This window comes from Photinus pyralis, unplaced genomic scaffold (assembly GCF_008802855.1).
Source record: "Photinus pyralis isolate 1611_PpyrPB1 unplaced genomic scaffold, Ppyr1.3 Ppyr1.4_LG6, whole genome shotgun sequence".
NCBI lineage: Eukaryota > Metazoa > Arthropoda > Insecta > Coleoptera > Lampyridae > Photinus > Photinus pyralis.
In genome coordinates this window covers 32,391,431-32,405,605 of record NW_022170663.1, presented here as the reverse complement: position 1 = coordinate 32,405,605, position 14,175 = coordinate 32,391,431, and the positions used below count along the sequence as shown (strand labels likewise).

Below are 14,175 nucleotides of genomic sequence, written 5' to 3'. Positions count from 1 at the left end.
ACATTTCTAAACAAAGTTATCGTTCATACGGACAGATAGATGGACAGACAGACAAAGGAACAGACGGACAGACCAACCGGCAGGCGACAGATAGCAATTCAAAATTATAAACGATCTCTAGGATCGTTAATAAACGGCAAAAGTGTAAAATTATGGAACATGTAAAAAACGGTTTTTTGTTTTTTTTTACAATAACTTTTTTTGTAAGCGGTACAGAAAAAATTCCTTTCTTGGTACAAGACTCGACACCATAACGAACCAAATAGCGAAAAAAGTAGAACAATAGCTCTTAAGATAAAAAACTAGTAGCGTCGCAAAGTTAGCGGACGGACGGACGGACGGACAAAGTGGCCACAATAGCGCGTTTTTTTTTTATTTTTGTGGAAATGCGCTAAAAATACCGAAATGTACGAGAAATTTACCATTGATGTATTCTTTGTAGAGTATTCCATGTTGCTGAAACAATATATTGTTCAGGAAATGCTCTTCCACCAAGTGCGTGTAGGTTGCAATCGTTGAAACATTCGGCAGTTGTAAAATTGTCCTACAAAACTTATTCAATTAGCGTACCTATTTTGCATAGCATCACGTAATAAAAGTCAAATGCGTCTTTACTGATTGCCCAACCTCCATCTCATCTCGCAATGGAAGAAGTCGAATATTTTTATGGGGTTATAAATAACTGAAGAAAAATAAATAAATAAAAGAGAGGAAAATTGATTAAAAACCGAAACGACAATTAATTCTCGTTTGGTGGCTTTTTTAAAGGTGGGTTGGTAGGTACTAACCGAAAGTTTCACAAAGTTAAAATTACCACTCCATATAATAAATTCTGATTCCCTAAAGCGAGAGTGCGATAATAATAAATATAAACGTAGGTTTATATACCTACCGTGATCAAAATCAACAAGATATGTGAGAGTGAGGCTAAAGGGGACGGACGCAGACGGTGCTAATTACAACATCAAACAAGAGAGATGAGAAGGATTATCAACCTTCCGCAACTCCCAACAGCACCGGCAGCCAACTTCCATATAGGTAAAAGGTAGCTTTTACCGGCGAACGCATATAATTTTAATTTTCCTGTTGTTATTCATCGTCAAGCTCGAAATGTAAGTCCTCAATTGAGTACGTCGGTCTAATTAGCAAGTTCATGTAGAATTTGAAACTTCATTTGTAATTTAATATGCGTTAAGAGACAGATCTTATTTACTTCATATCAACTATTATATTTCGAGCCTTCGGGCCCTTCATGTAATCCTGCCTAGAACCAAGTTTTTCAGCTCAATATACCTACATTTTCCATTTCCGCCTACATAGAATCGTTGCATAAATAATTTGTTTTCGGGAAATTTATAGCCGTCCTTTTATAATACAGGGAATTTGAAAAAAAAAATGGTTTGCCTCATTTTGAATGGAAAGAGCCTGCTTCTACTTTCATTCAAGTACAGTATCGTTAGCCATTCAGTTCACCTTGAAATACCAAGAAACACGCGTTATCGTAACATGTCTTTTGGTGGTCATTCTGTTACGCAATTGACAAACTTTTTATGCGGCGTTGTGGGGGCTTTACAAACGCCGCCGGAGGCCATCACAAGATTGAAAACTCTAAACGATTAGTTACGCTTTGTTTCATTCGCGTGTTTCATAACCATTAATTCTTTTACGTTATCCGTTGCTATTTTTAATCAGATTTATACTAGTTGAGGCTACATAGTTTATCGCATGCGTCGCAACAATAGTTATATTACATTCTTTAGATACCTATTACTGTTTTGTTTATCGTTTAACGCCGCATAGTGTGGTATTGCCTCGTTTTAACTCGAATAGCAAACGCAAAAGGTGTATTAATGACCAATTAAAATGTACACAGAAGTAAAATCCCCATTAAAATGTCTGGATCTGCTTTCTTCATCACCCTGTAAGAAAATTGAAAGTGGTCACGTTGAAATTTTATTTGTAAACAGCCTGTATTATATGTTGTAAAATTCCTCTTGTTGTCGCCTTCATTTTTAGCGCATTTTTGAAAAAAATACGCTATTATATTCGTTATGGTTGGCAGGCCGGCTGTCCGCGTGAGATCTCCACAACTACAATAGCTAGAGAATTAAAATTTTCACTAAAAGCTTTCGGCTATAGTGTAGATGTGCAGGCACTAGTCTATTTTGAGTTAGATTACTTGTGCGATCGATAATGAAGAAAATAATTTCGATATGGGTTTCGGAGGTGCTATAATTTTACCGTTAGATAGCGCTACCAGTATAAAAACTTTAAAGTCACTAAATATAGAAAGTACCGCAATCCATTGGGCTCGTGTGTTAGAGAGAGAACGCATGATTTTTGCCCAAAAATGGCGGAAGTTACCAGATTCTAGTAACTTTAATGTTAGGGATTGTTCCACCTGTTTGGAGATATCTGTATATATTTTTATAAAGCATGACAGTACTATGAAGTTAGGTTATAAAAAATGACAGCTATTCAGATTTTATTTGTCAATTTTTTTAAGTTGGCAGCAAATTTGCCCAAAAATGGCGGATGATTGCGGTCCTTTCTATATCTAGTGACTTTAAAAAACTTATTATTTACTTTGTGATTTGTTTTACAAAATGAAGACGTACCGTCAATTGAAATTAAATAAAATTAATTATTTAACGCATCCAAAATTACTCGTGAGATCGATAATTTTAAACTTCGCTAATAAAATACTGACCTGCATTACCAAAAATGCGCTTTAATCATGCATATGCTGATTTACAACTTGTTTGAAACTAAATTCCTTTTCGTTTGTGCTTCTCCTATAAAAGTTTGATTTTGTATTTTAACCAGACACTTTCCTCAGAATCACTTAACCTTACCAACCAGAAACTAGTGTCCAGATCTCAAACCTGACTAGAATTTATATTAATCCAGAACCGATCCTGCATTCATCATTCCGTTTATTCCAGAATAGAACTCAGAATTAATTTTTTCTATTTCGGTGTCACAATGATGATTTTGTACAACTGTTTTCGAGTTGTACAAAGACAGTGATTATAGTCGTTTTTTTTGGTAACTCATCTCTTAAGTTGGCAGTTACTAGTTTTAATAATAATAATTTAATAATAATAATTTATTTCCAACAGCAAAGCCTATATTACAGGAAATTTCAAAGAATAAACAAAATGAAAATACAACTTATAATAATGTCAAAAAAAAGTGCAAGACATCTTAAAGTTAGTAAATAGTAAGTAAATGAGATAGGTACCTAAATGTGTTTAACTGAATTTACCATTGTATATTGTACCGTAAAGTAAATTTGTATTCATTAAAAGATGAAAATAAATCAATACAATTACAAAATTGATTATACAATATACACATTTTGTTTAGTGGTGATTTGAAATGGTGATAACAGCGTGGGGTATTATAATAAAAAAACAAATTATGGCCTGAATTATGCCTAGGAACAAGATAGTGCAACTTCGACACTATGGTAACATCGCCGATTAAGTTATTAGCAAGTTGATACAGATATTCTAGAATTTGGAAAGCGTGTCTATTACTAACCCTGACAAAATTAAACTCATTCAATAGGGCATTGTAGCTATAGCCAACTTTAGGGTAAAACCCGTGTTTCCGAAAAAATAGAAACCTCAAAAAACGCTTCTGAATTCTTTCTAGAGAATTTGTTTGAGTAACGCTACCGGATGACCAAATCAAAGATACATAGCTAAGCTTACTTATAATAAAGGATTCATACAACGTAATAATTGGAACCATTTGTGAAAATAATAGTTGAAAATAATAGTTAGTACAAGTAGGTACTTCCATAGTACAATAAGACAAGGTATGCCTATAACTAAACGCAGATGACGTTTTTATCCCAATGACGTCACAAGAATCACCGCCAAGTTTGAAAATGACATACACTTCATACTTGAATTAGAAGTGCCATTGCAATTACTCAATTAATTTGGTTGAGTAAACATACTGAATGCATCTCGGAATGCATTAGATATAAATATAAGGCAACAGAGAAGCTAAACGTACCACTTAAACTTATTTCAGAAATTTAATCAGCCTTTTAAGTTTTTTTATTGCCGCTAGAGGTCTCGTCCTTATTTGAACACGCTAATATAATTTTTACTTTTTTTACTTACATATTTTATTGTAACTTTAAATATTTGTATATGCAATAGGTAATTGATACTTTGTAAGTTTAATGTGAGAAACTTGACGCAGTTGACATGGATTGAACAAATCTTATCACATCCGTAAAGGGGATACACTTTTAGTAACTGGTAGGACTACACAAACCCCATTACTTTATTGAACGGTAGAGCCAAGTTATCCCAATGACGTCACGCATAGGCATAACCTTGTCTTATTGTACCATGGTACTTCCATGTTTGAACCTCAAAATGTCAGTCTTACTACGCTGCCAACCTAAAACTTAACGGCATAAAAAGTGTTCCCAACATAAAACATGTTAGTTCTAATGTTCCCTATAGTTTCCGATAATGATTTTTTTAATTAAATTAAAGCACTGAAATAGAAAAAATAGTATGAAAAACGCGTGTTACAATGCGACCTATTGTAATACTCCTATCTTGCGGACACTCGTGGCTACGCTTCGCGTCGCCACTCGTGCCACAAGATAGTCGTATTACAATAGGTCGCATTGTAACACTTGTCTTTCAATATACTATTCAGATTGATTTTCAATTTACTTACCACATAACTTTCTGTTTATTTAATTACTATTAATTTTCACCCGACCTGTTAATGTTGTATTTAGTTTTGATTAGTTTGCCCATTTTCCTCGTACTTGCCTATATTGTTGGAAAAGTCAGTTTTAAAGGACGAAAGTCAGGTTTATACCTTGCCGGCCTTATTCGGAAACCACAAGGGGCAGTAGGTACAACAGTTCATTTTAATTAGAGTCCGTTGTTGATATCCTCCCGGAGTTTGCCTGTTCTCCGTAGTAATTAATTCTTTAATTACAGTCAATTAGCCACCCATTCAACAACCTAACACCGACGCATAAACAACTTGTGGAGGGTTAATTTTGTTCGGGCGACAAGCGTTTCCAGCCTTTGACAGCTGGTACCTAACCATAGGCGGTGTCTAAACAAGCGGCCAACATTCTACACCGATGACGCAGCACAAGTTGCCTACCTTATCATTTAAGACCTTAGACCATATAGTACATGAACTGCTAATTGTAACTAAAATATGGTCAAGGACATCGCCTGGGTATGCGAGTTTCAGGGTAAACGAGTCTGTCCGAAGTTATCCGCTTAGACACGATTTGAGACTGTCAACCCATAAATTAACAAACGTCACTTAATTAATCATCTAGATAAGGCAAATGAGCAAACCTATTCTTATTTGAGGACGGATAGAAGATAATCAAGAGTATTTAAAACTTCCCATACTACGCAGTTACTATAAAAGCTATACTCTTTACGCGATCCGAGTGGTGTTTACTGTTTATACGACTTTAGTTTACCCTGAGATTCACATACCCACGACTACGGTGCCCTCTATCCGTGACCATCCATTTTGTATTGAAAGCATAGGACTAATAGCAGTCAATGTACTATATGGTCTAAGTTTAAAACGTATTGTATTTATTTTTATTTATTAAAACAATCGAAAACTATACCAGTTTTCAACCTCTGACCAGCCGGCTCGACTTCCTAGAAGGCAGAACGCGGTACATCTTACAAAATGGCGCCCGAGTGTAAATGAAAATAGTAAGTTTATATTATACGAGTATGTACAGGGTGAGTCAACGATTGCGCAGAGTGACTTAATGCCTTGAAGATATGATTTTTCGATAAATTGCTTTTGCATTATGATATGGTTGAATATTCTCCACATTTTAAAAATATTTGGAATTATACAGGGTGCGTCCACAAAGTAGGGCGCCAATATGGAGGGGGTGGGGGTTAAAAATTAATTTTATCTCTCATTGTATACTAATTAAAGGTCTCAACGAAAGGAACAGTTTTCTATAAACTACTGCCTTTCTTTTTGTCCTCTTATCAAAGTACGGGGCGGAGGGGAAAGGTGGGGGGTGGGTGTGGAACTAGTTTTATCCTTAATGGTACTCTAATGAAAGGTCTCAACGAAAGGAATTAATTTATACTAACCATAGTCTCCTCGATCCCTTGTCGTGATCGGTTATAATTCTTAAGAGTGAATTGTCAAAGGAAAGTACCTACAAAGGGCGATTGGGACGTTTGGAAGAAATAAAATATAACCATTGAGCATTTCAATAAAATTTGATACATAGCAACTTGCAAATAAAACCAAATCTAACGCCAGTTTCAAAATTTCGTTTTGCGCATGCGCAGTGCCAACTTTCTTATTTATGGAGGCATTCAAATGAAATTTGATACATAGCCACTTGGAATAAAAGCAAATATAGCGCCATTTTCCAAATTTGGTTTTGTGTAGGATGTGCAGTGCCAACTTTTTCGTAAGGGTGTTTAAAAAAATGCGCTTTACCTGCACAAGGGTTGTGCACAATTTATATTTGTTTATTATATGGTTAATATCCGAAAAACTAATAGTTTTCAAGATAATTCGCTTTGTAAGAAAAATTGGGCATTTGCAAGCGTTAGTATATTGTCAAAATTATTACTTAAATTTTGATTCCTGGTTTTATATCTTTTATCCTGGGTTAAGTAAAAGTCAAATAAATACATCTTCTATGAAACAATAAATAGCTTACAGGGTGTTTTTGGTAGGTCCAAAGTTGTAAAACTTCATATTAAAAAATCTCACTTTCTTTAAATGAAACACCCTGTATATTTATCTGTCATCTTTTATCTCCTCCAAAAACTTTCAACTTTTGATAATAATGTCCTATGCCTATTTCTGATAGTTTTCGAAACATCTTGGTTTTCCTGGATGTTATATTCTAATCTTAAATAAGTTATATGTAATTTACATAATAGTGAGGTGGCCATGCAAAAAAAGGCAATTTTTATCTATGTGTAGGTACATGTAATTGATTAATGTGTAACTATTTTTGTGAAAAATAGAAACTACGGGGTTTAGGCACAGGACACCCCTTATAAAAATTGAAGAGCAGGCAAAAGACTATCCAGTAGAGAGATAAAATAGTGGTACTTTCATTTAAAAAAAATTGTTATGACACTTTACATTTTTTTTGTGAACACTCAATCCAACTTTCTCATTACCCAAGTGTTTCCTTTTATTCAGATTAACATTATTGATCAAATGTACTCTTAACTTTGAAATCAAGGTCGATACGATTTATCAAAGTGGAATTTCCTTAGGAGCAATTATTCCGAAAAAAATAATAATTTGGTAACACTAACCAAAAAGTGGATAGGTTCCCATGGAGAGATTAAAAAAAGACATCGAAACAACTAAAAATATACGAAGTGTTCCATTAAACAAAAAATCAGTTGTCTATTGACACCGTAAAAACGGGACACTCTGTACATTCAAAAATAATTTCTGTAGATGCGCAACCATTTATGGTTGACATTTGCATAAAAGGTTTTTTGCAGGACCCTGTATATGGCAACAAACCCTTAAAGACTTTATTTGAAAATGCAGGTATTTCAGCATATAATTTTCGCTTTAGTAGACCCGGGAGCTGACAAATCCTATATGGGTAGGTACGCAAGTGGTAAAGTTGGGACAGCATAATAACATCCGGGCATCCATCAATTATCATTGGTACAATTAGCGGAAGGAACCGTAGTACGTACGCAAGGGCAAGCAAGAGATCTCAACAAAAATGATCACTCAACTATTAAACAACACTTTAACAAAACTGGACAATCTTTTCTTCTCAACTGCGGAACCGCCTGCATAATAACTTTAGGTGCAAGACTGCAACGCCAACTTGGCAAATAGCCGAAGCAGAATACAGTAACCAAATAAGAATGCAGTCACCTATGGCGCTACCACCCTACCTGCAATTTCCTCCTCTCACTGTCAACTCGACTCAAATAAGTATAGGCAGCGCACCCTTGCTCTAGCTCAGGGAGACGGGTGGGGTTCCACGTTGGCCGGAACCAAATCCTAAAAGTGATACAAAAAAAAAGTTGTGGGCGCCACCGACTCGGATTCCCAACCGCTGCTCTAGTACCGGGAGTCGGTCCGTAGATGGTAATTTAAAGAAAGAATCGAGCGACAGCTCACGTATCCAGGGTACTCACACACTCTCGCAATCAAAACACAAATACATACAACTTGACTAGCCCTCTTTAATAACTATTTAACAAATCTCGAAAAAAATTGTAAGTAATAACAAGAGTAAATAATAGAATCTGCAACTCGTGCCACACAAACCAATTAAACGGTCGCCGAATCAAGTACCCAAAATCTCCCCCCCCCCTTTTAAAATGACAACAAGCAAATAAATAATCCAAAATTTAAAGGACAACAATCAACCCCCCCTATGACTTCGACGTCGAACACCCGAGTAGCAGGGAATAATATCGGATTTCCGATTTATCTGCTACCTCAAAACGTACCAAGCAAATGTACGCAATACGAACTATTACACCGATCAGTTACACATAAATACTTAAGATACCTGGTGATGCATCACAAAGAATCAAATTGGGGCCGCCTGATTTGCTGCCACCCAACACACAAAATTCAATAAATAAATATATATATCAAACTTACCACAGTGCGAAATCACAGAAGGTTACCCATATTAAAAATCTATCATGCATAAATAACATATATAAAACCCCTTAATTGTTATGACAATTACCAGCAGCTATCACTGGTCCCCACCCTAATAAAGGAAACAAATAATTTCCAACAAGAAAAATATGTGACACACAAATAAATGTACTTGATTATGCCAGTGACGCTATTCAATAGGTATGTTAATTAAGTGAATTCAAAATCGTTACATTTAACCGGCTATGCCAGGTTCCAATATTAATTACACAACCAACAATCTCCCAGTATCTTACTTGAGATACGAAGGACTTCAACTAATTACTAACAAGTCGGGTTAAGCCAACAGCTAAATAGAATCTATCAGATTCTCTGCTAGTAATAATTTACGTGAAATTCCAAACCTCGCATCAAAAGTAACGTTTTCCAGAGGTGTCACCAGCATGTACACGAAACAACCAACAATCCACTTAGCTGTGCGGGTCCTCGCCTATCGGTAAACTCGAAGGGATCGCAATGGGACGGTACCGGTGAACAGCAAAATCGGCAACGATGTCTCGGAGCTGTCTCCGACCAGAACGATCAAGTTCTCGGACAGGTGTCGCGCTCGAACTTGGTACACGACGATTCCACCCAGTTAACGGCTTCCCTCCATTACAGCCATGCATAAAATTCCTCCGACGTTACGACAAATAACCCTCCATGCGGTACAGACAATCACAGTGAAACAGGTCTCCCCGGAACTCGAACTCGAACAGTTTTACATATCCTTCGCAGCTCACATCCAATACCAAAACTCCAGTCTGATTACACGAGACCCACGACTGTTCCCACGCCGATAAGTGACAAAACAAATACTAGATTCACGTGGTAATGTAGATCCGTCACCCAAAATCCGCTGCAAATATACCCCGTATGAAATAACGAAATGACCACAAAAGAATAAGGAATGACTCTTACCTTCGACCTGAAGCGGATGATCAAAATAAAAGCCGATAAACGCCTTGTTGCATAAAATCCGGCCAAGCCGAGTGCCAGACCAAAGCACCAATTAAGTGGATATCAATTAAATCCCGCTAAGCGGCATTGAGACAAACTCCCCAAATATCCAATTCCAATATCCAAACGGATGCCTCAATGAACACAATTAATTCCAACTTTTTAAATGCGCAACATTACTTTTCGGCGTGCTACCACAAAATGCCCTCCGATCGCCATTTCCTTGTCCCACCACCGGCTTTTAATCGTAAACCCCAAGGTAACGAAATAGGGACTCCAAGCGGTAAAAAGAGAAATTACCTCCCGGTGGCCAAATCTATACACGACACAATTCATACTGCCTAAAGATATAACTGGCCGTCACAAGACCTCAAACTTCTTTATAAATCGAAAACTGCTCGTAATAATTTAGTGCAACAATGACATACGCTTTTCCCATCGTACCGAAACAGCATCGTTTATTTCCAATTTTTCGTACTTAAAGGTGAAACCACCTCCATTTATAAGTTCCACATCGGGCGGCAGTCGCTCGCTATTCCCACCGCCCTCGTCCGAACTCTAAACACCTGCATTCGTTATCTTGTACGAGGCGTTGTTAGTAAACAAGGCAAATTAAAAAAAATCGGTAAAACTTTTTTTTAATGGAGATCCATCGCGTTGTATTAAATACAACTTATATCTATTATAGGGATAGGACATTATACCGGGTGATGCACGGTAAGTAGGAACATAGGGATTTAATATGGGAAATTAGTTTTATGCAATATCCTGCCCTCCTGTACATTTTACAGAAAAAACTGTTGAGTTTAAAGTTGATCAGAATTAAAAGGTGGATACAAAACTGTTTTTACATGTTTTATTAAGCAATTTTAAAAATAAATTTCAACATTTCTGTTATTAGTAGCAATTCATAAAACAACAAAAGTCATGGATATTACTACTAATAACAGAAACGTTGAAATTTATTTTTAAAATTGCTTAATAAAAACATGTAAAAACAGTTTTGTATCCACCTTTTAATTCTGAACAACTTTAAACTCAACAGTTTTTTCTGTAAAATGTACAGGAGGGCAGGATATTGCATAAAACTAATTTCCCATGTTAAATCCCTATGTTCCTACTTACCGTGCAGCGTGCACCACCCAGTATATGACTTGTATATGTAATGTATTCACATTAGTATAATACTAGACGTCAACATTAACGTACCTGTTTACTAAGTTTATATTTACTTTAATTAAAGGTGTACTTAATTTACATGCCTTATTATTTAATGTGGTCAGAAACCACCACTTGGTGACAGCGGTAAAAGGTGTACATCTGTGAAGTGTTGTAAGAAGATAAGGTGGTACGTGATCATAGACAAAAGTATTAGGTGTGCATGATAAATGCGTGGGGAATAAATTCGATTATAAAGAAAAATACGCGATTTTATTACTTCAATCAGGACATCTGATGTTTAATAATAAATTAATAACTTAATTAGTTATTGGCGAAGTGCATTATGGCGGAACAATGTCGTGCTCCGGAACCATTTTCGTTTACTGGTGATTTACCTGCAAATTGGAAATTGTGAAACAGAAATTTCAATTTTATCTATTAGCAAGTGGGAAGTGTGATAAAAAAGACGATGTAAAAATCGCGATTCTACTTAACTTGTTGGGTGATGAAGGTATTAATGTGTACAATACGTTTGAGTACACAGAGGAGGAAGATAGCAGAAAACTTGCCACAATAATTAACAAATTTGAAAAATATTGTAATCCAAGAAAAAATCTTGTGTACGAGCACTTCAAGTTTTTTAAAAGGGAGCAACTGGTAGGCGAGTCAATTGATCAGTTCATTACCGCGCTGAGACAATTAGCGAGTTCTTGTGAGTTTGTGGAAAAAGATACTATAATACGTGACAGAATCGTGTTAGGGGTAAGAGATCCTCGAATTCAAGAAAAACTCCTACAAGATCCCAACCTGGAATTGAGTGACGCGATAAATACTTGCCCACCGATGGAAAGTAGTGTTCTTACTCAAAAAGAGATTAACAAAGAACATGTGACAGTGAGTGCGCTTAAGCAATGGTTTAAAAACAGTAGTGGACCACAAAGTGATTACAGACAAGTGCGTGAATCCAGCGACCACTCAACGGGAGGTTTCGGCCAAGTAGCGGGATACTCAGGTGGTGCTGGAGGTCGACAAAAAGGTAACCATCCGTGCTCTAATTGCGGGCGGCAACACAAATTTGGTAAGTTTCTCGCATTTAATAGAGTGTGCAGTTTTTGTAAGCAAACTGGACACTACCGTAATTTTTGTAAGAAAAAGTCAAATATTCATGAACTAATTGAACAGTTTGGTGATCTCGAGTTGGACGAAGATGAAGATTTTGCTACCGAGCAAAATGCAGACTCTAACCTAATCGTGTGGACAATCACAAATTCGGACATTAGTGCAATTGACTGGGTAAAAGTGTTGAACGTTTCGGGAGTAAATATTGAGTTTAAAATCGATACGGGAAGTCAAGTCAATACACTAAATATTTTCGATTTCAAATCCTTAAATATACCAATTAAAAAACTAACGAATGCATCTTCAGTTTTAGTATCGTATTCGGGTCACAAAATTAATGTGATGGGACAAGTTTATCTAAAATGTATGTACAATGACCAAAGTCATATTTTGTTGTTCTACGTGATTGACGATCCCAAAATATCCTCAATTTTGGGATTAAATGCAGTGCGAGAATTAATCATTATACCAAAAACAATTGCTCGTATAAATAAGACACTTAGTCTGGATGCGGTTAGTAAAAAGCTACCAGACATTTTAAGTTTGTATAACTCAGTTTTTGTGGGCATTGGTAAAATAAACAAACAATCTTGTGTGATAGCGCAGTGCCTTGTGTAAGTGCACCGCGAAAAATTCCTATCGCTCTTAGAGATAAAGTGAAAGCAAAGCTGGACCAAATGGTTCGCGAACAATTAATAATTCCCATAACTGAACCTACCGATTGGGTTCACCCTATAGTGGTTGTGCAAAAACCAGACAAAAACGACATTAGAATTTGCATGGACCCTCGTGCGTTAAATAAATACATTAAACGTGAAATTTTTCAAATACCCACCGCGGACGTTTTATTTTCGCAACTCGGAGGTGCTAAATATTTTAGTATACTTGATGCTTCGTCTGCATTTTTGCAGATACCCTTAACGCATAACAGTTCATTGTCATGTACAATAGCTACCTGCTTTGGCAGATATCGATACTTACGTCTTCCATATGGTATTTCATGCGCACCGGAAATTTTTCAAAGATTCATTTTTGAAATACTGGAGGGAATTCAAGGCGTGTCATCCTACTTCGATGACATTCTCGTTTTCGGAAAAACAGTAGAAGAACATAACGAAAATCTAAATAGTGTTCTTATAGTTATTAAGGTATCAAGGGCGTTATGAACTAAATAACGCCCCAGGTCAACAGTGTAGAACCCGAGGGCCTTCGGCCCGAGGGTTATACGTTGACCGTGGGCGTTGTGTTCATAACGCCCGTGGTGCCTTCAACGTTTTATGTCATACTTGATGATTTTCCAAGAATTAGCGGTGCCCGATGATTAAAAGAGAAGATAATGAGAATCATCAAAATTAAGTTATCCATGGTCGTAACCGAGGTCGTAACTATGGAGATAGATATATTTGTCAAAGTCAAACATTCTAAAAACTGTCTGAAAAATGGCAGACGAAGCGTCTCATTTACTGGCACACGTTCTTGCGCGAGCCGCAAAAGCGAATGAAGCCGTGCCACAAAAATCGAAATCCTCTTATGAAAAAGAGTAGTAGGTACGCTATTTTTGCAAAATGGTTGGTGAGTACCTAATTCTGTGGAGACAATAAACGAAACGGTTATATTGGGTTACTTCCAAGAGTCGGTATGTTTAAGTCTATGGTTTAAGTAATTTTATTAGTCATTAAACGGAGAGGTAATTTACACTCAGAGTCATTTTCTCCCAATTCGCTTTGGACGAAATGGTCAATGCTATACCTAAAGAGTTAATGGTAATGAAGAAGATTAAGAGTTTCGAAAAATTTGTGCATCTAAAAGGGTATTTAAAACAAGTTCAGGAAAGCTATCGTCCAAAAAAATCAAAAATCCTTACTTGCGAACAGATAGTCGCCTTCCTTACAGAAGCACCTGATCCGCAGTATCTGATCTACAAAGAGGAAAGAAAATGTATGGGTCTGGGCCAAGCTGGTGCGGTGTTCTCTGGACAGTCCCAGAATTGTTCTTTTTTACTTCAAAATAACAGTAGGATAATGCGACATCAACACAGTTCGTTTTATTCAGTTGTTGAAAATAAAAAGTGTGTACAGATTCATTATTCCATATTTATAGGATTTACAGAAATAACGCCCTTGGGCGTTATAGAAATAACGCCCGTTGCTACGCATAATTGGGGTTGTCATGGTGGAGTGCATTATTTGTCATTTAATGTATCTTGATTTAGGATTATTATAACTGAATAAT

The 14,175-nt window shown here is 36.4% G+C and overlaps 1 long non-coding RNA gene across 1 annotated transcript; it reads right to left on the bottom strand.

The window, feature by feature from the left end:
* Positions 1 to 9,137: 9,137 nt before the first annotated feature.
* Positions 9,138 to 9,850, bottom strand: LOC116175194. Its single transcript, XR_004146264.1, has 2 exons — positions 9,625 to 9,850; positions 9,138 to 9,562 (listed from the first exon to the last, which is right to left on the bottom strand). It is a non-coding gene; the product is annotated as an uncharacterized LOC116175194 (long non-coding RNA).
* Between the last annotated feature and the right edge of the window lie 4,325 nt (positions 9,851 to 14,175).